General features: G+C 38.9%; 1 protein-coding gene across 2 annotated transcripts in view; it reads right to left on the reverse strand.

Annotated features, from left to right (window-relative positions):
- VAV3 (vav guanine nucleotide exchange factor 3) overlaps positions 1-23284 on the reverse strand; it is a gene marked incomplete at both ends in the record, with an annotated part of 378650 nt that overhangs the window by 65568 nt on the left and 289798 nt on the right. The window lies entirely within an intron of this gene.

Consider the following 23284-nt stretch of genomic DNA (forward strand, 5'->3'; position numbering starts at 1 on the left):
TTAGAAAAGGCCCTAGCAAAGAGATTAATACAGTCCTCAACACCCTTTTCCAAGGCGCCCTCACATGGCGGGGGAGGGGACTTGAGGGAGGACAAATGTTGCTATAAATTAAATAAAACTGAAATATTTTAGCCAAAACTTTCTTATCAGTCCAGTCAATCAGAGGTGGAGGGCTCGAAACACTGTATCCTCCACTCTGATTTAGCTGCCGTGGCTACTGAGGCCTGCTAAGTGTTGCTTGATAGCCCCTTTGCTTCAGTTCTTGTGCCGCAGACCCTTGAAGGGATGACTTTAGTCCCAAGTTTTTCATGGAGTCGTTCCTGACCAGATGTTGTAAGGTGTTGCCCTAATGCAAACAGCAGGCTTCCTTGTCTTTCCCCAAACGACACTCCAGAAGAGAACTCTTTTTAGTGAAGTGTTATCAGACTGGTTCTCAACGCACTGTGAATGCCCTGAGTACAAAGAGAGCTTATTTGACACATTCTATTATAGATATTGTTCACCAAAAATGAATGCTAAACATCCCATACACCTAACAATTAATTTAGTAGCACAATATATGAAAGAGGTTTGACTATAAAGTAGAATGTCGGGAATCCAGCCCAACAGTGGCGGGGCTTGACGAGATGATGAGTACCAACAACTCGAACACACACACCCACGAGCCGGGAGTCAAGTTAAGCAAGATCTCATTTATTATTTCTCTCCAAGCAATCATATATATAGCACCAAACCACGAGGGGAATTCCCATGGGAAATAGCCTAGCCTATCAGGGATAAAGATCACTAGCACGTAGTTTACAGCCATTCCCAGGCCAGTACATGAGCCATTCATGTGTGCAGAAAGATCCCTTAAAGGTAGAAAGGGAAAAACCGTACAGTCTCCCCACCCATAATGAATGGGGAAACCACGCCTTCGTAGCTTCCTCCAGGTGCCATCTTAGCCCATTTTCTGCTGAATCACTTTACTTAAAGTTTTGCCTTAGGCTGCAGGCCACTCAGGCAGAGGGAGGCTGCATCTCCTTAGGGGCTGTATGGACACACCCCATCAGTAGAACTTTTGCAAATGGATTCAGTTTGCATGATAGTTATTTCATGTTTGGAAGGACAGAGTTGTAGTTGGCTTCTGTCCATTTTATTGAGCATTTTTAGGGCATGGAAAGTTTTCATTTAGTAGACTCCCTGGGCAATTTTGGTTTTACGCCAATTTTTAAATAGAGTCTATAAGCAAGAAAGAAGAGTTTTTAGGCCGGATATAGCCCACATGGCCTCAAATACTGGGATCAGTCTACAGAGCCCTGTCTTTCCCTGTAAATGTCTATTACACAGACAAAAAGACCAATCAATTTCAAGAAAGAATGATTGAAAGTTCATAGGATGTTTAGGAAAAGAAATTAATTTAGATGACATTTCACTACCCAAATGTACATTGGGGATTATCAGATAGATATGTGCAGGCTACCAAGGGGGCTGTACATGTCAAGCCTGGAGCTATGGGCTCGTGTCTTGTTAGATGTACTGGAATGCTACAACACGTGGGCTTGAAAAGTCATAGTGTTTAAAATGGAAAAGGGTACATATACGAATGTAGTCTGCACAAGAAATAAGACCCAACTCTGTTGCAATGCAGCAATGATGGGCTTTGCTTTTGTGGTTCCATTTATCGCTTTTTTACATTAATTTGATCTTCTCTGCTATTACTTCCTATGTAGTTATGGACTTTGTTTGGGAAGTTGGTCTGGTAGAATGCTAGCACAGATATCGTGCTAACTTCATCCCTAAAATAAGAACTGTGTAACTCTTGCCAGGAATTGTAGTTGCATCCATGAAAAAGTCAAAAGGACACCATAACTAGCCTTAATCCAGCCAGAAAGGACTTGTAGAGTACACTGTTTATTGGATTTCTATGCTTTTTTTTGTGAGATTGTGAGTTTATCACACATTGAGATATATATTTTTGGTTCTTTATTTGGCTACTTATTTCTAAGTGGCTGGCACTTCCCATATTGCCATGATTTGCTGTTGGGACCACAGGGCTATAGCGATCAGAGGATAAAAGTAAACAAGGGCAGAGAGACAAGATGAAGCCTGACACTGTGACCCTGCCTCTGGTGCTCACACACAGTAGTAGTGCTCTACAATACGGGTGGAACAAATGGTTGTTTTCCCAATGGCCACTTTATATTCCTTCCTTTTACAAAAAAAAAAAAAAACAGGCACAGGAACATTGCTGTGAACATAATTATGCCAAGCAAGATTTAAAATGCAATTAAGATAAGAAAAGAGGGAACGAGTTAAACTTCAAGTCAGCCCTCAGCTGTCAATATAATACTTCGCACAATCTATTGCCACAGCAGGCACCACGCTTCATAAATGGGATCAAGAACAGAGAATAAATTAGATTTACAGATGCTCATATTTCGAATAGCCATTTACTGTTGATTTAGTGTAAGTTTTCCTCACCCTTATAAAACATCCCTGACAGGTTTTAACCTGTGTTTAAAAATGACCAGGACAGAGTCAGGCGTGATGGCACATACTTGGGAGGCTGAGACAGGAGGACTGCAGGGTCATGGCCAGCCTCAGCTTCTTATTGAAGCCCTCCATAACTTAGTGAGATTTTGTTTCAAAATAAAGACTAAAAAAAAAAAAAAAAAAAAAAAGGGCTGGGGGTGGAGCTCAGAGGTAGAATGTCCCCTGGGGTTCAATCCCCAAAACCACCACCAAGGAAAAAAAAAGAAAGAAAGACCAGGACAGAACACTCATTACATGTCCCCACAACAACTCAGGCACTGTTGCAGTTTATTAACAAGGTTTTTCTAAAACGTACTCAAAAGACTCTCTCTGTAACTTTTTTCCATTGACCTGCTTCCTCCTATCTGGAATTATGCTGAAAGAAGCAAATCTTCTTTCTGTACATTAGCTTTTCAAATTTTGTTCAGGCTGAAAACCCCCTAGTTCTTTAAACAAACAAAACAAAAGAAACAAAAACAAACAACATTCCTGTTTTCCCCTGCCAATTCATACTTCAAGGGACTCTGAGATATAAAATATTATGGATGCTAAGAGTAGATATGTCATTTTTCTCATTAGCAATGACTGATTAGAAAAAAATAGCCAAAGATTATCTTTTAAAAATGGCCAAAAATAGCCGGGCATGGTGGCGCACGCCTATAATCCCAGTATTAGGGAGGGTGAGACAGGATCTCAGGTTTGTGGCCAGCCTCAGCAACGTAGTGAGACCCTGTTTCAAAATAATAAATAAAATAGGGCTGAAGTTGTGCCTCAGAGGTACAAGGCCTCTGGGTTCAAGTCCCCAGTACCGCAATCAATGAGTGAATGAGTGAATGAATAAATAAATGAATATAAATAAATAAAAAATGGCCAAAAATAGTATTTCGTTATATTACAAACTGATAACCCATCCCAGAAAGGCATCCTGGATGAGTTTGGTTGTTAAGTTTCTTTCTGCTCTAGAACTGCATTTATAATAGACATGATGGCACAGGTACAATGCTGTCAGCAAACTCTGAAAATCTATGCTGCAACCACCTAGAGACAGCACGTGCAAAACAATCATATATCATTTTAACATATGTATTTGGGACCCTGGAAGTTCCTCAAACTTTACATCATCAATTATCTTTAAGACAATATGATTCAAATGGCTTGGCCAAAATCAACCTCCTGCCAGAGGTTTAGTTTAGTTTGTCTTGTTTTATTCCCTACAACAAATACTTTGTTCTACACCTCAGTGCACCCTTAATATTTAAATATGGGCAATTTCACCCTTTAATTTTTGTTCACACTAGTAATTGTACTCTGTCTTAAGTCAGAAGTCTCCAAAAGTTGGCTTAGATGCATAAATGATTAACACACAGAAGAAAAAATCTGCCAATATTAAAAAATGATGGTTAGACTCCAATAATAGTCACATGCAAGTATGTGGAACACTAAGGTAAATAAGGGAAGGTGAGATGAAGGGAGGGAGGGAGAGAGGGAGAAAGAGAGAGGAAGGCTGGTTTTGAAAAGGGGGACCTGAAGCTGGGCAAGGTGGCACACACTTGTATTTCCAGCATTTGGTAGGCTGAGACAGGAGGATCATGATTCACAGACAGCCTCAGCTACTTAGTGAGGCGCTTTGCAACTAATTGAGACCCTGTTTCAAAATAAAGAATAAAAAATAGGGCTAGGGGTGTAGTTCAGAGGTAGGATGTCCCTAGGTTATCCCAGTATCACAAAAAAAGGGGGCTCATACCTTCTGAGCCCAAATTTACAAGGGGCACCTGAAAAGGACATTTTTTTCCAAGTCTGATTTCAGTGCTACTAAGAGTGACACATAGCAAAAAATTATTATTATTTATTTATTTATTTATTTATGTTAGTGGTACTAGGGATGGAACCCAGGGGCCTTCTAACTCTGGGCTATACTCCCAGACCTATCTTTTTTATATTTTTTATTTGTAAACAGGGTCTCTTAAGCCAACTGAGGCTGGCATCGAACCTGCACGATCCTCCTGTCTCAGCCTCCCAAGCGCGGGGATTATAAGCGTGAGCCACCACACTGGCCAAAAAGTTATTTTCAAAAGATGTTTATAAAAAATGTTAACCCAGGTGTGGTGGCTCACACTTGTAATCCCAGCATTTGGGAGGCTGAGACAGAAGGATCGCAGGTTTGTGGCCAGCCTTAGCTACTTATGGAGGCCCTCTGCAACTCAGTGAGACTCCGCTTCAAAATAAAAAATAATAGGGCTGGAAGTGTAGCTTAGAGGTAGTATGGCTGGGTTTCAGACGTAGTACTGCAAGAAACAAAAGTTAATTCCAGCTGTGCGTGGTGACTCATGCCTGTAATCCCAGTATTTAGGAGAATGAGACAGAAGAATTAGGGATTCGGGGGCAGCACAGTAAAGAGTCCTTGTTTCAAAATAAAGAATAAGAAGGGCTCAGGTGTAGCAGCTCAGAGGTAGAATGCTCCCGGGTCCAATCACCAGTATTGCACCCACAAAAAAACATTGATTCTAAATACTATTAGAAAATTTGCCAGATATAAATTATTTCATTAATAATTTTCACTAACCCCTCAAGCTTCAACCTTCACAGTGAATTATACCAATTCCAGCCACTGTGCCTTGTAAGCAGGACAAGAAGAGTGATCGCCACAATATAGATTAGCATCTACTCACCATGCTGGTATCCCTGCCTAGTGCAACGGGCTTCCCCGGGGCAATAACTTAAAGGAGACCGCTGCCTAGTAGATAAATGGGCTGTCAGTAATGTGCTGGCCTTTCACCTCTGAGCCCTAATTTAAAATCTAAACACAGCCACGTTAAAAAATTAATTAGTTTTACAAGACAAGACGTTGGAGGATTTACTTGTCTTATCCTGAGAAACTGACCACAGGCATATCATATCGGTTCGTTCGGTTCGGTAATGGTGACAGTTTCAGATCAGAGCCAGGGTGAAGTTTTTATCCTCAAATAGCCTAATGTCGGTGCGCAGAACAGACTGGTGAATGCAAAAGCAGCTATGGTTGAGCGTGGGTTCCTATGCAGTGTGAACTTAAAAGAAATTCCTATCCACAAGAACTTAGAACATTTTGTTTTCATAAGTAGGACCCTTAGATATATATTTTGTTTGTTCTACAGCTTTCCTAGCGGTGACTTCTAAATTTTAGCCGGGTTTTGCAACCTCATCTTCCTTATGGATCTGTACACGAAGCACTGTGACCAACATCCACTGAGACCAACCTTGCTTTTGAGAAAACTACAGTGAAGTGCTACTTGTATCATGCTGACAAAACCCTCTTTGAATTAACAGCTGAGCTGGGCATGGTGCACACCCTTAATCCCATTAAGCCTGAGGTTGACACTGGAAGATCTAAGGTTCAAGGCCAGCCCTGCAATGCAGTGAGGCCTTCAGCATCTTAGGAAGACCCTGTTTCAAAAAATAAAAATGGGTGGGGGCGTAGCATGGAGATAAAAAGCCCCTGGGTCCAATCTCTAGTTAAAAAAAAAAAAAAGAAAAGAAAAATTAACACCTGTGCCCTTCCTGGTACAATCTCAGCAGCAGGTCCTGAAGACCAGGGAGGGCTGAGGGGCCTAGACTGCTGGGTGCTGGGCCTTCCCTGCCCATCACACCTTACAGGGCTCTTTCCAAGAACACACTGTTCTTTCCCTAACTTTCTGGTCTTCCTAGAGGAGCAAAAGGAGCCTCCAAATGGAAACCATCTGCTACAACAGAAGCAGACAATTTGGTGGAAAACAAACCAGTGTAAAGAACTAATTGTTCATGAAGGGAACACTCTGCCTCAATGATTTTTTAAAATTTTCACCCAGAGAAGCCTTCTTTACTTTTATAAACAATGATGAGTCAAATGAAGGAAATAGTCACTGCTCATATAAAAACCAGGATCAGGCACGGAAGCCTTCCCTCAGCTTCATAAACACCAACTACTCACTGTTTGGCACTGCCTGGCAGAATATTAGCGAACTGTGGCTCCAGGTTGAAAGGCCTTTTGGAAGTTTTAAAATTATAATGTAATAAAAAGATGTTATGGACTACTTTTAAGTCCATGTGAATTTAATGTCCTGTTTCATTGTGTATGTACGTGTTAGTGAACCAATGATATTTCCCCACAACCTTTAAATAAGATCAGAACTCCAGAAGGACATGCCACAAATTCAGCAGATCCTGAGCAAAGGACAATTTTCAGGTGAGTGCATTTTGAAGCGCACAGCCCTTAGCTCTCTCCCCATCTTCTTTAAAGACAGAAAAAGAACACAGGCCACCGCCAATAAGAGCAACATCTCCTAGTCTCATTACCTTATTTTCCACATTATAAAGTTAGGAACCAAAACAGTAAATAAATCATCTAAAGTCAAGCTACTAGTTAGACACAGAAATGGAACCGGAACTCAATTTACTGACCCATAGTTCATGGCAGCCGCTCCCTGCAGGGGGCTGTAGCAGTGCGGCGGTCTCCTAACATGGACAGATGGATGCACGATTCAGCATGATCCAAGTCACGCCTGGGCACTCAGTGCTGTCCCAGAAAAGGAGGAATAGAAATCCCCTTTAAGAGGCAAAAAACTGACAGAGCTCCCACAATCAGCTTAATTCTAGGAGGAAGGCAATGAATCTTATTGGTATACTCTCAAGTGGAGCCTCAAAAACCCTTAATTAAAAACTAAAAGTAAAGCTAAATACTGCCCTGGATCATCTATGGAATTCAGCGCTGAACATGTCCGCAGGCAACTCTATGGATCTTTTTGTACAAGTAGTTGCAAGTAGTTCTAGCCACCAAAAGTTATCATTTAAGCCACATCACTCTTTGCTGCTGACCACACCAAAGTGCTTCAGGGATGGTGATGAAGCCAAAGACTGCAATAAATAGGCTGAAAATGGAGACATCAGCGGCTAGAGGGGGGTGAAAGGAGACTGCCAAATGGGCATTTCTGACTAAAGAGGGCATTTCTGACTAAAGAGGATAAGCCAGAAGGTCAGATTTGCTCTAACAGAACCAGAGAGCAGAGGCAGATGAGTGAGTCAGTAGAGCACACTCTAACTAACTCCTAAGAAGAAATGCTCACTGGGATCTCTCATCTCCAGTATTATTGCTCCAAAGGGATTTGTTCAAAGCCTACTGTACTTTCCTTGACGGAAAGTACTAATGTCCAGAGACAACTTCTTGGGCTGCCTTCTTGCTCTCCTGGCAGTCTATTATTCCCCAGTACAGCTGACCTTGCTCCTTTCCTCCAACCAAAACGAAGCTTTAAAAATCCAGTCATAAGAGAGAGCTGAAGGATAGGACAGAGTAAATGTAAAATAGATTGAGGCATTTTACGATGACCTAGTTTTCCTTCTTTGATCTAGAGGTTAATTCATTTATTCAACAAATATTTATACATCATTCTTTCCTAGACACTGGGAATATACCTATGAAAAATACTAACCATGACTATCCCTCATGAACATTGTATTTTAGTGGAGGAGACAAACACAAAAGCAAGCAGATAAATGCCATAAAAGCAGATATAACTATTATAAAAAAAAAGCATTTAAAAAAGATACTGGATTATAGTGTGAATGGGTGTGGGGAAGGAGGGGGGGAATAGGGCTTTTTTTTTTTTTAAGGAAGGTGAGCAGGTCATGCTTAGGACCTGATAGGAAGGCTGTAAGAACAGGAGTAGGGGTTTAATAGTCTAAATGAACCATAAAGACTCTGAGACTGAAATGAGCTTGAAGTACTGAGGGACAGGAAAGGAGGTCAGTGACATGCACGTAAAGAGTGAGATTTAAAATTGATAATGTGAAGTCTTGAGGGCTGAGTCCGTTTCATGATGCCTTTCCTATACTAATTTTGTTGCATTATTTCAAATTCATGGAGCAGATAAAGTGCTCATGAACCTGCTGTATCTTCTTCCTGGATGCTCTGCACGTCCACCACACCCACACCAAGCGAGATCAAAACGGCTGACCTCTCCTCTCTTCAAAGCTCAAATATCACTTCATCTAAGAAACCCACTGCTCTAGACTGAATGTTTATGTCCTCTCCCTGAGTGTATGTGTTCCTACCTACTCCCCAGTGTGATGGTACTAGGAGGTGGGCCCTATGTGCTCTCTGAATGAGGTAAGTTCCCTTATCAGAGATCCTAGCACTCCCTCACTCTTCCTCCACCAGGGGCCACGGCCAGCCCATGGTCATCTAGGAACCCGGAAGTAGATTTTCACTGGACACAGAATCTGTCTGCACCTTGACCTTGGATTTCTCAGCCTATGGGACTATGAGAAATAAATTTCTGCTGTTGATAAGCTACTAACTTTATGTTGTTCTGTTGTAGCCGCTTAAATGAACTCAACACATTTACCACACACCTTTAAGTGCTATAAACATACACTTTTATAGATACTCATGCTTATTGCTTCAAAACCACTTATTACACTAAAATCATTTACTTAGCTGATCTAAGATACATGTGTCCAAACATAAACACCTTTCTATATACAGTCTTGGTGCAGTTTGTATACTAGACAGTGACACATTAATTTGTTTTCTTTACCTCAGTGGATTAATTTTAGAAAAAAAAGAAGAAAGCTGGTGATTCTCCTCCTCCTAAAACCACCCTTAGACCTCTCTCCCTTAGACCTCCAAACTACCTCTCAGAGAAAACCACTTCTCACCTTCATTTCTACCTCCCAGTTCAAGCATTGTCTTTCTAACTGACCTTCCCTGGTCAACTTTTATAATGCTTGACCATCCTGCATATAGAAGCCTAATATCTTAAAAATATGAATCATACAAAACTTTCTCCTATTAAGCCTTTCCTGCTATCCTGAGAATTAAATCTTTACTCCTGGACATCACCTACAAGACTACTTTTCTAGCTCTGGGTAACTTTCCAGTCTCATCCTATTCCAATCTCATACCTGTTCTCTACTTTAGTTCTACTGACCATCTTATAGTTGCTTATACTCCCTTAGCAAATATTGGGCCTGGTCAAGACAGTCACATTATATATTTATTTATTTTTTGCAGGTCTGGGATGGAACCCAGGGACATTTGACCTCCGAGCTACACCCTCTGCCCCATTTTTTATTCTTTATTTTGAATCCAGGTCTCACTGAGTTGCAGAGGAACTCACTAAGTAGCTGAGGCTGTCTGCGAACCGCGATCCTCAGGCCTCAGCCTCCCGAATGCTGGGATTACAAGTGTGCGCCATCGCGCCCAGCCGTCACATTATATATTTATAATGCACATAGCTACTTGTTAACTTGTTATTTGTCTCTTCACCTTTTCTGTATACTTGTACTGCTTAAATTTATGACAAACATGATTTTAATAATCAAATTAAGTTTACAATAATAAAAATATTGTCTGTTTTTATTGACACTAAAAACAAACCAACACCTTATCATTAGTTTTGACTTGATTTAAAATTGTTTGTATTCATTTGTGCTTTTACTCCTATTTATATGCTTCATATAGGTAAAATTTTGCCTGAAAATTGTTTGTGTGTGGAGGGAGTGAGGGTACTGAATATTGAACCTAGCAGCATCCTACCCCTAGTCTTATTTTATTTATTTATTTATTTATTCATTCATTCATTCATTCAATCATTCAATCATTCACTTATTCAGAAACAGAATCTCGGTAAGTTACTACCTGCTGTCTTTGACTTGTGATTCTCCTGTCTCAGACTTCAAAGTACTGGGATAATAGGCCTGTGCTGCTATAACCAGTTAAAATAAAATTGTTTTTAACAGGCAAAATTGCTAATACATTTCTTTAAACTCTAAATAATGACACTCTTAATTTATGCTTATTCTAAATATACTTTATATTGCTTGCATCCTTTATAGTAAAAATTCAAATGACATTATTACTCCTATAGTTAGTTATTTCTTGATTTTCTCTTTTTCTCTCTTCTTCTTCTACTTCTTCTTTTGGACCTCTCTCCTTCCTGTGATATACCACCTTGAGCAACAGAGAGCATTTCAATGCATCCCCAAAAGATTCAGATTTGTTCAGGCATAGCTTATTGATTTGTAAGTTAAAATGAAGAGCATGTGCAATTGGTATCCTTAGCTGGCAAAGTTTCAGAGAAAGCAAATAACCCTGGACCATCATTTTGATGTGCTGATATATATATATTTTTGCAGGTCTGGGGATGAAACCCGGGGGCATTTGACCTCCGAGCTACACCCTCTGCCCTAGTTTTTTTATTCTTTAATTTGAAACTGGGTCTCACTAAGTTGCGGAGCACCTCACTAAGTAGCTGAGGCTGTCCGCGAACCACAATCCTCTGGTCTCGGCCTCCTGAATGCTGGGATTACAAGCGTGCACCACCACGCCCGGCTTGTGCTGATATTTTTAAGAGGCTAGAGAACCCTTAGGTCAGAGATCACCAATCAACTATATGCATAATCATGCACTTAAATGGATCAATCTCTTTACCCTTCTTAAGAATGCTCTTCCAAGATAGACTTCTGAAATGGGACACAGAAGAAACAGAAGAGCACGGCACTACACTGGAAATATTAGCTGGGAGGAACTTCCAACTGGTTCCATCACTGCAAACTTTTCACATTCTGAGGATCCATCACCATTAAAATATCTAACTGGTATTAACCGGGCATTGCGGTGCACTCCTGTAATACAATACTTGGGAGGCTGAGACTGAAGGATCACAGATTCAAGGACAGCCTCAGCAAGTAGTGAGACTCTTATCAACCTAGGGAGACCCTGATTCAAAATAAAGATTAAAGAAAAGGGCTGGAGGTGTAGTTCAGAGGTAGAATGCCCCTGAGTTTAATCCTAAATACCACCACCAGAAAAAAGAAAAAAATATCTAACTGGTAACTCAAGGTCATTTATTTGGAATTGCTTATCTTTTCTCATTAACCTTTTCTTGAAGTAAGAATAGTAATTCAAGTCAGTTAAAACCATTTACTTAGAAATGTATAGGTTTAGAGATGAGCAAAGTAAGTATTAAAAATATGAGCTTAAAAACAAGTGAATGTATATTACTCCAAACCAGCAATGTTTCATTGGAAGAGATTGTCTGTCTGTCTGTCTGTCTGTCTGTCTCTCTTTCTGTGACATTAAGAATGGAACTCAGGGACATTTTATCTCTAAGCTCTATCCCTAGCTCTATTTTATTTTTTGTTTTGAAACAGGGTCATTCTAGGTTGCTCACAGCTAAGTTGCTGAGATTGGCTTCCAACCCATGACCCTCCTGTCTCAGTCATCTATGCACAGGGATCCCAGGGGTGCACCAACACACCCAGTTTATATCCTTGTTTTGATGTGGTAACATTTTTGTTTAAATTCCCTTTCATCGATGCCAAAGATTAACAGACACAGACGGCCAACATATCTACCTAAGAATACACATAAACTAAAAAAAAAAAAAAAAAAAAAAAAAAAAAACACTTGGCCCTGTCTCAGGAACATTCCTTTTTAATATTGTCTATAGTAAGGAGAAAGAAAAAGAACAGAAACCATGCTGATTTTTGTATTCTTTTGAAATAATACTGACCTGGCAATGGAAATGCTATGCACTTGTACAGAATAGAGTCAGTATCAAAGAAAGTTCTTGGGATAATTTAGTCAAATGCTCTCATTTACATCTGAGATAATTTAAATCCAGTAGCTTACAAGTAGCTAAAAGCAAAAATGATGTTTTTTTCCAACAGAATCCTGCATGACAAAAAAAGGAAGATTATAAAAAGGTCTATAAAGATTATAAGAAGGTCTGTAACAAACACAAGATTGTTTCAGGTTTTCTAAAGAAAACCGAACTTATCAGATTCCTTCCCCCCCCCCCCAGGAAGAATGATAGTTTTACAAGTAACAACAGACCCATAAGACCCATAAGAAGTTCTGAGATTTAGTTTCACCATTTTTATAGCTTTGGAATCTTCATAATGGGCATATATATTCTGCCTCTTTCCTATAAATTATCTGAAAATACTAAAAACTTAAGGCATTCATCTATAAGTTTTGTCACAACTTGCTAAAAATATTTGAGTTGTGAGTAGAATATTGATTTTAAGAACAATATTGGTATTTCTCTGTCCTTCAAACCTTGACTGTTATTTTTCTCTCTTACTGGAAAAATATCACTTCTTTTTCTGACTTTCTTTTTTCCTTTTTTCCTTTTCTAAACTTTTTTATAGTTAGCCTAATTCTCTCCCCAAGGTTTTAGCTTTCCATTTATTATTTGTTTAAACAACATCCTATATCAGCCTTATATTCAAGATTATGTTATAGTTTCAATTTTTTTCAAATATAGCATAATAAGCACTTAAAGTGATTAGACAGAAATATGGTTCCTGCTAATCATCTGAAAAATAATAATGAATGGTATCTACACTCTAAGGGAATAATAAAATATAAAAATAATAATTATCAAAGCATAAACTGGATTACAAAGAAAAACACAATGTTAAAATAGTAAGACACTGTGCCAAGAAGTTACCAATCATCTGGAAAGCGGTTTGCATTGGTAAAAGCAGAAGAGATATCAAAATAGAACTGCCAACTCTGGCTTATTTCTCAAAACATTGGTGACAACTGTCAAAGAGTTCACACGCAACTGGTTTACAAAGGTATCGCAACAGATCCCGCAATGCACTGACCAGGGCACAGCACTCTACACTGAGCCGCTGATTCTTCTCTGGCCTTATCACAGTGAGAATCTGCTGCCTGATAAAGGGTCTGCTTATTTCCCTTATGTGTTTCCTGCTCTTCAGTTACAACAAAATTTTCTAGGGCAACAAGCAAACTTTTCCTTTTTTGCCGATATCTTGTTGCTCACCCCATTACAGAAGAGTGATGTATACTGGGTTACATCATAGGAAAGAGTGATGTATACTGGGTTAAACCATAGGAATTGGCTGTGGGCTATTTTTTAACCATGAAAAAAGACAATTTTCTATACTTTAACCTATATGTGTAAAAATAATTCTTTCAAAAGCCATGTATTCGGTACCAAACATGCATGGGATTATAACAAAAGGCCTGTAAAGGTCAAGTATGACAAAGCAGGCATAATTCTGTTTAGAAAAGTTTATTTCCTATAAATCTGCACTTCGATATTGGTTCTATGGAGCAATACTAATTAGTAACTCTTTGTCCAACAAGTTGAGTAAACACTTGTTGGGTTGTGTGTTCCCATCTACCTTGGGGGTTACAAACTATTTGAAAAATATATCTATGGTATTTTTCAGATTGCTACAGCAAAGATATTATATTTTGCCCTTTAAGCTAGGGAATATAATTAGTGACTGTAGAATTCCTATTTTCTCTTCCATAAATTTTTTCCTTCTATATAAAACAAGTGTTTTATCCATTACAACATCACAGAATAATTGTTTTAGACTAGAGACTACTTCACTTTGCTCTGTTAACTCTTAGCACAATGCTTGGAATATAGTAAACACTGAGGATTTTCTTTTTATTTTGTGCAAGTCTAATGTGAATTTTTAAATAAATACATTTGATACACCCAAGTTAATATTTCTTTTTCCTTCATCTTCAAATATTTAAGAATTTACGATGTTTGTTTTTAAAATCACTTCTATTTAACCACTAAAAAATATAAATTGTGGCAAGGACTTCTGCTGTTTTATTACCACACTGAATTACATAACCAAGAGGGCAGGCAAATACAAAACTAAAAAGAAAAATCCAGAGTGTCTGCTTGAATACCTAAAGGAATACCTTACTTCTCATATTCTAAGAAATTTCTAGAGACTATTTGACCAGATAGATGAACTCACAAGCCACTTCTCAAGAGTACCAGATATACCAAGCTATCCACTGACTTCCAAATTGCTTTTGTTTCCATTTTCTACCTCCCGAGTAAAAAGATCATTAAAGAATATACATCTGTTTCTGACAAGTTTCACCAAGACCAAATATGATGATTTTACGCAAAGCTGAAAGGTAGGTTATGAAAGCAGTTTGCAAAGGTATAAGTATTTTGCCCCTGGGAAAACAATGTTTTGGAGTCTACAGATGTTTAAAACACATTCTTCTCTTATGTACGGTTGGTTCCTTGACTTATTGTTGGCTGTTTCACTGACTCATGAAATATGCCAGGAATTAGAGTTGCAATGATGAGTGAGAAAGTTCTTTGCTTGGGAGTTTAGAGCCCAACAGAGGACAGACACACCCCCTCTGACACAGAGAGGAAATGCTGCGGAAGCAATGAGCAGAGGGAAGGAGAGAGACAGAGGAGACTGAGCTAGAACTAGAGAGTCAGAGGGCTGGAGCAGACATCAGGAAGGGCACCTATCTGGCATCACATGTAACAGGCACAAATCTCGGTGAGCGATTGTCTCCCTTCAGCAGGACCCTGCAGTTCTCCTGAGCCAGTGAAGGAAGGTACATTCAGACTTTAGCAAAACAATGGATCAAAGGCAAGGCCACAGAGGACAGCCCAGGGAGCAGGCAGCAAACCCAGGAGCAGTTGCTGAGCAGAAAGTGCAAGGGCCAGGAGATCTCCCAGGCTCCAGTGAGAGAAGAGGGCATTTGGGTATATATAATATTTTTAAAATGTACAACTGTGGATAATGACAAGAGCCCATGGCTGTGGAGACAAAGGGCTGAGGCAGGACAGGGGCCCAGGTCACTGGAGGTGAAAACATCAAGCTCAGGTGACAGGAGAGAGCTCAGTTTGAATGAGTCACCTACACAGAAGCCACTCCAGTAGAAGGCAGTTCATCCTTTCGGTGCCTGCAATAAATATGGAGAGGAGGCCAAGAGGGTGGTATGGTATAATCATCGAGAACACAACTTTGGGTTAAACAGGCCTAAGGTTTGAGTCCTATAAATCCTCGTTTCCACGTCAGGGGACACTGACATTACTAGAGAGGCTTCTGTGCAATGATGATACATGAAGCACGTAGCACAATGCCTGGTCTGGATCAACGAAAAGCCTGTCCCTTCGCTATTACCAGATTTTTTTTCTGTGATATGTTATTTACATGAACATAGTCTGTATGAAAATAAACCTATGGTTCAAAATACTGCAAAAATGAGAAAAAGGTGTATCAACTAATGGTAATACCAAGAAATCTCAATACAAAATGCTTTTTATTCTGATACAATTACTAAAAAGTATAGTAATTAAAGCCCTAATGATACAGAAATAAACAACTGGAAGAGATTAGAGAAAGAAATTAGAGAGCCTAGAAATAAGTTTTATGTATTTGGTTGAAATAGACAGAGGTGTGAAAAATAAGACATCAGAGACTTTTGGTTTTGTTTTTTGTGTTTTTTTTTTTTGTTTGTTTGGTTTTTTTTTTTTTTTTTTTTTGCCCTTTGGTACTGGGAATTGAACCCGGGGAAATTTTACCTCTCAGCCACACCCCAGCACTTTTTATTTTGAAACAGGGTCACCTTAAGTTGCTAAGGGTCTCATTAAATTGCTGAGGCTAGCCTTGAACATGTGATCCTTCTGTCTCGGCTTCTCAAGTACTGGGGTTACAGGATGCACCACCGCACAACTGGCTAAAATATCAGAGATTTTGAAAATATATTAAAGTACTTTTATGATGTTAGGTATAGAAAGAATGCTTAAAGAAGACATAAAAAGACACAATAAAAGTAAAGAACAAATTTCCACTAAAATGAAAAACTCTGAAAAATAACAAAAACCCAGATGCATGCAATTAAATTAACTAGAAGCTTAGTGCCCAAAATGTATGATGAACTCCTAAAAATCAGAAGAAAAAATAAAAAGCCCAATGAGAAATTATGAAAGTAATATGAACAAATACCTAACAGGCAAGAAAAACTGAATAAATTTTAAATATGTGATAAAATATTCACTGTCAGCTACTTATTACTAGGGGAAAAATTGATTTATACCTTTTATGTTGGTAACAACTTATAAATCAATTACACTAAAACTTGAAATGTAAAAAAAGGAGCATTTTGATTAGGACCTAATAAAAAGTAAAAATTTAATATTTACCTCTTAATGGCAAGTACAAATGCATCTACCACATTACTTTGGATATGTTTGAAATGTATTACAAATATACTTTGAATTTTTATTAGAGGTGCTTTAACAAAGTAATACTTTGAAGAATTTCAAATCACTTTTTAAAGCGGTATAACCTGTGTTCACCATGCATGCTCCAAAACACATAGTATAAATAGTATTTTCAGTGAATAAAATTAGCAAATGCAACTTGCTATGTACAGAAATAGTGCTGCTGCTGTTCCAACTTTATTTAAATTTTCACCATTTAATTTTACCTGCGTTTGTTAGATAAGATGCAATGAATGGCAACAGAAAATATCCAACTGATAATGAGTATGAGTTTCTATTAAAGAGAAATTATCCCAGCTCCCCAAGCTGGCTGCAGTATCTCTTCCTCTCTGTATCTCTGAACACCTGTGGCAGTCCTCCAGTAATGCCCCTGGCAGCGAGGGTCATCAGCAAGTAGGATATTAATAAAGGGAACTGCTGCGTACAAGCCTAACCTCCAACCTCAGCGCAGCCTACAACTCATTCTTCAGGCAAGACAATCTCTTGGTTTCTTGAATAATTAAAGCAGGATTTCAGCTTATGAAAAATAAAACAACAATCTAACAGGTTACGTCAATACTGTACAAAGGTGACATTTATGAGCAAATTCTATATCTAATAAAGCCATGGCCAGAAAATAAAACTCTATTTTTTTTTAGGCAGAATTTAAAATTTCATAGCCTACATTCTCTTTACTTTCCCTTTCTTGGCTATATATCAAGTAATAATGAGCTGATGGAAGAGAACTGCTAAGAAAGAATTGTTATACACAGGGACTTAATCCTTCTTGACATTTTGTCCTGAGAGTTGCCTCTGGGTATATATTTTCTTAGAAACAACAGTGGCTCAAATAACCTTGAATAAACTACTTCTGATCAGGGATGACAGTGATACAGAGGTCAACCGAAGTTCCACACAGCTACAGACAATTTAGTGCAAAAAGACTGTGACGGGCTTCTGGGATTCACGGGGCACATCTTATAATGGATGATCTATTAATAGTAAACATGAAATGGGGGGATTAAAACAGCATCTTCATACTCAGTATTCAGTGTTATTTTCAAGTGCTTCACAGGTATTGTTAAAAATGTATGACTAGCCGGGCGTGGTGGCGCACACTTGTAATCCCAGCATTCAGGAGGCTGAGACAGGAGGATCATGGTTTGAGCACAGCCTCTGCTACTTAGTGAGGCCCTCTGCAACTCAGTGAGACCCGGTTTCAAAATAAAGAATAAAAAATAGGGCTGGGGCTATAGCTCGGAGGTCAAATGCCCCTGGGTTCCATCTCCAGACCCGCCAAAAAAAAAAAAAAAGTATGACTAAACACTTAAAACACTCAACCATTTCATTAGTAAACCCATACAAGAGAAATTCCTCATCAGCAGCTCTTAGTTCAACCACACAGGAGGAATATAATTAGAAAAATCTGTAGTTTAGGTCCCAGTTTTGATTCTGGCATATAATTTATACGAGGGTGGGAACATTTCATTAAATATCATTTTGCCTCAATTCCCTTACTGGGGACAACTTTTCTTTTTCTTTTTTTTTTTTTTTTTTGGTGGTACTGGGGTTCCTGGAAGCCCTTCTACCTCCGGGCTACACTCCCAGACCTATTTTTACATTTTTATTTGGAAACAGGGTCTCCTAAGCCAGCGCGCGAGGCTGGCTTCGAACCTGCGCGATCCTCCTGTCTCTGCCTCCCAAGCGCGGGGATTACAAGTGTGCGCCACCACGTCCGGCTGGGGGGACAACTTTTCAATAACTCCTTTTAATGGAAAAAAATCCTGTTCAAAAGAATGATCGTAATAAAGTTACTAGCATATATAACTGCAGAAAGTACAATTATACAAACATATGACTAAAGAATAAAAGGCTTGATTTATTACTTTGAAGCGACAAATAGGAAGTGAGACTGAGGATTAAATTCATCAAAGAAATTTACTTTTGTAAATAAGTGGCTGCAGATGTGCCTGTTAAAAAGAAGAACCACTTAACATGTTTAAGCATTCTATAGATTCCAGCACTTTTTAATGTCGAAAGAGAAAAACACTTGGGATTCCAAAGTTTCTTCTTTATATCACTCAGAAGTACTGACAACACGAAAGCTGTTTTAATGCAGAAACACTTATATTTTTATATAAATGTAACTATATATACATATAAATACAAAACTTTTATATTTTTACACAATACCCTTGGCTCTCTAGAAATGAATGCCATTTTTTAAAGAAAATACTGAGCTGCTACTTACAATGTATCAGCTACTGTTACCTTTGTTTTCTGTTGAAAATTTATTTTCATGAATGAGTCTAAAAATGCAAACACCCTTCTATAAAATCTATTGATTAGATAACAAAAGCTCCATTGAGGAATAAAAAGAGTGTGTGAGAGTTAAACTAGACCTTTCCCATCTCCCATCCTCATGATCATAAATGACAGATCAACAGAATCTTACCAAATGTAAAAGGACAAATATTTACACCTTTTTTTTCCCACTTCTCCACAGAGGAGTTTCCCTCACGCTGCCATGGAGAGAGCGGAGGAGGGGGAGGAATCTCCAACAACTGAAATTAAAATGTTTTGGCATGTAGAAAGTATTCCCACAGATAATATGATTCATGTTTAATGTATTCCTTTCCCCACTTTGTTTTTTTTTCTGCCAGTTTATTCCCTCTTGTGCCAGTTTCAGGTTCTAACATGTTGAGCCCTGCAATGCTTAGAAAGGGGGATGTGTTTCTTTGCATTTCCTTTCACGTAGCAATTATTCTTTGAATGGGGTCCATAGTGAATACCACTCTCAAGGCACTAAACTTGAAGATTTCACTTTTGCTTCACTGGGTTATATAATTGTTATTTTCATCTTAATTATCCCAAGTGAGTGGGAAGGCATTTTGAGATTTGACTTTCTTGGCTTTGAAACAAGGTAACTAGAAAAGAAACAAATTTATATGCCAGTTTTTTTTTTTTTTTTAGGCATTTATCTATCTCTTTACAGAAAGACAGAAATACATACCAGGACCCAACAGTGACCAGTGGTCTTACAGCTTCCCTCGTGGACCCAAATACATTCCATTTTCCTTTTTATAATAGAATGCATCACTCAGTATGGCTGCAAAGTGGAGATAATTTATCTCTTGGTATTTCAGCTATGGGTTATGCTTAGTCTTCTTTTCCTAAAGCATCCATTCATCCCTGCATTTAATTTTCTTCAAAACCTACCATGTACTTACTCTTGTGCTTAGAATGGTAATAACAAGATAGGATTGTCCTTGTCCTCACAAAGCTTAGAGTCTAATGGAGAAAAGGAAAGGATATAGGCCATCGTTATAAAGTATAACTGAGTTTTAAAATATGAAATGGCAAATGCCACCAAAGCATATGGTGAGAGAATATAACCTCATCAGTTCAGGGGAAAGACCTACAATGGAGTCAGCCCAGTTACCAAGAGAGCTTGCAACAGGACTGTGACTCTGGTTTATGTAATGCAAAAGACTTTAAAATACTCTTATTAAAATCATGAAAATGTATTGAATATTAAATAACAAAGAGCCAATTTCTAAAATATGATTAGGATTATCTTTCAAACATCCATCGTAGCAGTTATGATGTAAATAATTGGAAACAATATAAATGAATAGCAATAGGGAATTGGATAAATTACATCTAGGGTGCATTCCTATCATTCAATATCAAGCTGAAATTGAAAGATAATGTTAAAGAAGATTATTATCATTCTATATGGAATCATGCCCAAATATGATATTGAGGGAGAAAAGAAGCAACTTACAAAACAGCAGGGAACACAGTAAGATTTCATTTCTGTTTTTTAAAATACAGAAGCCCAGAAATGAGTCTGTAGACACATGCCACATGCTAATAACAGTGACATTAGGCTTCTAAACTCACAAGAATTTTTGTTGATTTGAATTTTTTAAATTTCATATAATTAACATCTCTTTATGATTATATTTAATAAAAAAGTTCTGGTGGTAATAGTAAACAAAATCCTTTGATGACATCCTTGTTACTTAAGAAGCAAAGTTCAAAAATCCTCCTCACACCATCAGAGACACAAGCACTTGCACTCTCCTGCTACATCAGTCTAGTCCCAGCCACCAGAGCTGCACCTGGTCCATACAGCATACTCTATGCAACTTCGCATGAGCATCCCCTGTGGGCTGTCTTGGCAAAGAGAGGGCACATTTATGCACAGAGAAAATTTTTCTTCCCTTTAGCAGACCCTTCCCAATGCCAGACCTGCAAACTCCAAAGAATGCTGACAGGAGCTCAGTCCCCTAGTCACCTTTAAGGGGCATCTTTGCTGCACTCCCTCATCTCTTGCCAGTATGCACCTGCAGTCCATTCCACCTTCCCCTGGAGCAGACCATGCACTTCCAATAATGCAGAGTCCTGCCTAGGGTTCTTGACCACTCTGGGTACTCCTGGATGTCACCTCTGGAACATCCTTCCAACTTTCTCAGGCAGGTATACACACCAGTGTTCCAGTGAATTTGGACAACCTTCTGAATCTCTATTATATAGAAACTATAAGACTGAACATAAATTATACATCAACTTTGTTTCCTCCCCACTCAAATATAAGCTTCACAAGGTTAAGCAGCATGAATTATTCAGCAGTGTATCACAAGTAGGATGTTTGATACCCGATTGTCTCAATACATGCCTGTTAAATAAATGAAAAGCTGCATGAATGTTTATTACTAAAGAATAAATTATTTTAAATATTTTTAGTGATTAATTTTGCTTGTATAAAGAGAATATCAATGAGTGACCATTTTGTGTATATAGTGTATAGTGAATTCTTATAACTTTGTTTCCTGGGCGTCCATTCTGAATACACATTTAACATTCTTATACCAGAAGCAGGACTCAGACACCTAGGACACAGTTACCAGATCCATACCACACCCAAATGGCTCAGATAAGAGATAAGAACTTAGAGGCATCTCTTCTACCTAGCAGACCAGGCTCCCTACTTTTACCACCTTTTTCTCTTAAGGTCTGTGCCCAAGAACTTAAAGTGTTCCATAGCCATAAACAAATTTTCCATGTGAGGAACCCTGTGGTTTCAGATCAGGCAACTAGACCTTAGGCTGTCTGCCATGTAAAAGAAGTTTCCCATGACGGACACACTGCTCCCCTTCTTGTCCCCACTTTAGCTGGGGGCTCTCAAAACAGTTTATTTCAAATTCTCTATTTCAAGCCGGGCGTGGTGGCGCACGCTTGTAATCCCCGCGCTTGGGAGGCTGAGACAGGAGGATCGCACGGGTTCGAAGCCAGCCTCAGCTACTTAGTGAAGCTCTCAGCAACTTAGTGAGACCCTGTTTCCAGATAAAATATATTAAAAAAAAAAGGTCTGGGAGTGTAGCCTGGAGGTAGAAAGCCTCTGGGTTCCACCCTCAGTACCACCAAATTCTCTATTTCAAATGAGGTATGGCTTCAGACTAGAAGCCCTTACTGTAAAGTCAATTACAGCCGCGATTCTACTTTGTATCTACCGTATTCTAGAACTTGGTAATACTCAATTTCTCTATCTGTATCCACCACTGAAAATAAAGTTGTCTTGCACATTACTGGTGGGAATGTAAATGAGTACCATCATTATGGAATACTGTATGCAAACTTTTCAAAAAGTTTAACATAGCCAGGGGTAGTGACACATGCCTGTACTTCCAGTATTTGGGAGCCTGAAATAGGAGGATTGCAAGTTCAAGGTCAGCTTCAGCAACTTAGCAAGACTCCCAGCAACTTAGCAAGACTCTGTTCCAAAATAAAATATAAAAAAGGTCAGGAATAGAGCTCTGAGGCAGACTGCCCCTCGGTTCTATCTTCCAAATCTCCTCCCTCAAATTTAAAACTAGAACTACCGCATGATCCAGCAATATAATTATTGGGTATGTATCCAGAGGACATGTAATCAATGTAAAAGAGGTATCAGTACTTCCATGTCCATTGCAGCACAATTCACCATGAAATGAAAACAACTCCTGTTTATCAGCTGGTGAATGGATAATGAAATGTGCTACACAGCCACCACAGAACACTATTCAGCCAAACAAGGAATGAAACCATGTCGTTTCAACCACAGAGAAGGGACTGGAGGTCACTACAGTAAGTGAAGTGAACCAGGCACAGAAAGAGAAGTAACACGTGCTCTCACTTACATGTAGGCTATGCTGAGAGTAGCATGGTGGTTACCCAGAGCTGGAGGAGGACAGAGGGGAAGGTGGGCGATGGGGAGAGGTTGATGGATGGGTATTAAGCTGCAGTTAGATAGGTGTGCTATTGCGCAGTAGTGTGACTATAGATAACAATTGTGTACTCTACATTTCAAAGAGCTAGAAGAAAGAATTTTGAATGTTTTTACCATAAAAATAAATATTTAAGGATACAAACATGTCTAACCTGGTTAAAACATTATACAATATATACACCCATCAAAATATCACATGGTAGCTCACTAATATGTACATTTTTATGTTTCAGTTTTAAAATTATGAAACCAACTTTGATGTCCATCAACAGATGAATAGATTACAAAATTATGGGATATGCACACAATGGAATTTTACTCGGCAATCAAGAAGAACAAATAGAGGCTGGGTCTGAACATCCCACAGCTCGGGCTGCTGCTGTTGTTGCTGCTGGCCACAGTGGGGGTCGCGGAGGTGGCAGGCGGCCTGGCCCTGCAGGTGAATTATGTTGTAGTCATTCAAAGG

Source organism: Muscardinus avellanarius (genome assembly GCF_963383645.1).
Source record: "Muscardinus avellanarius genome assembly, chromosome: 3".
Classification (NCBI taxonomy): domain Eukaryota; kingdom Metazoa; phylum Chordata; class Mammalia; order Rodentia; family Gliridae; genus Muscardinus; species Muscardinus avellanarius.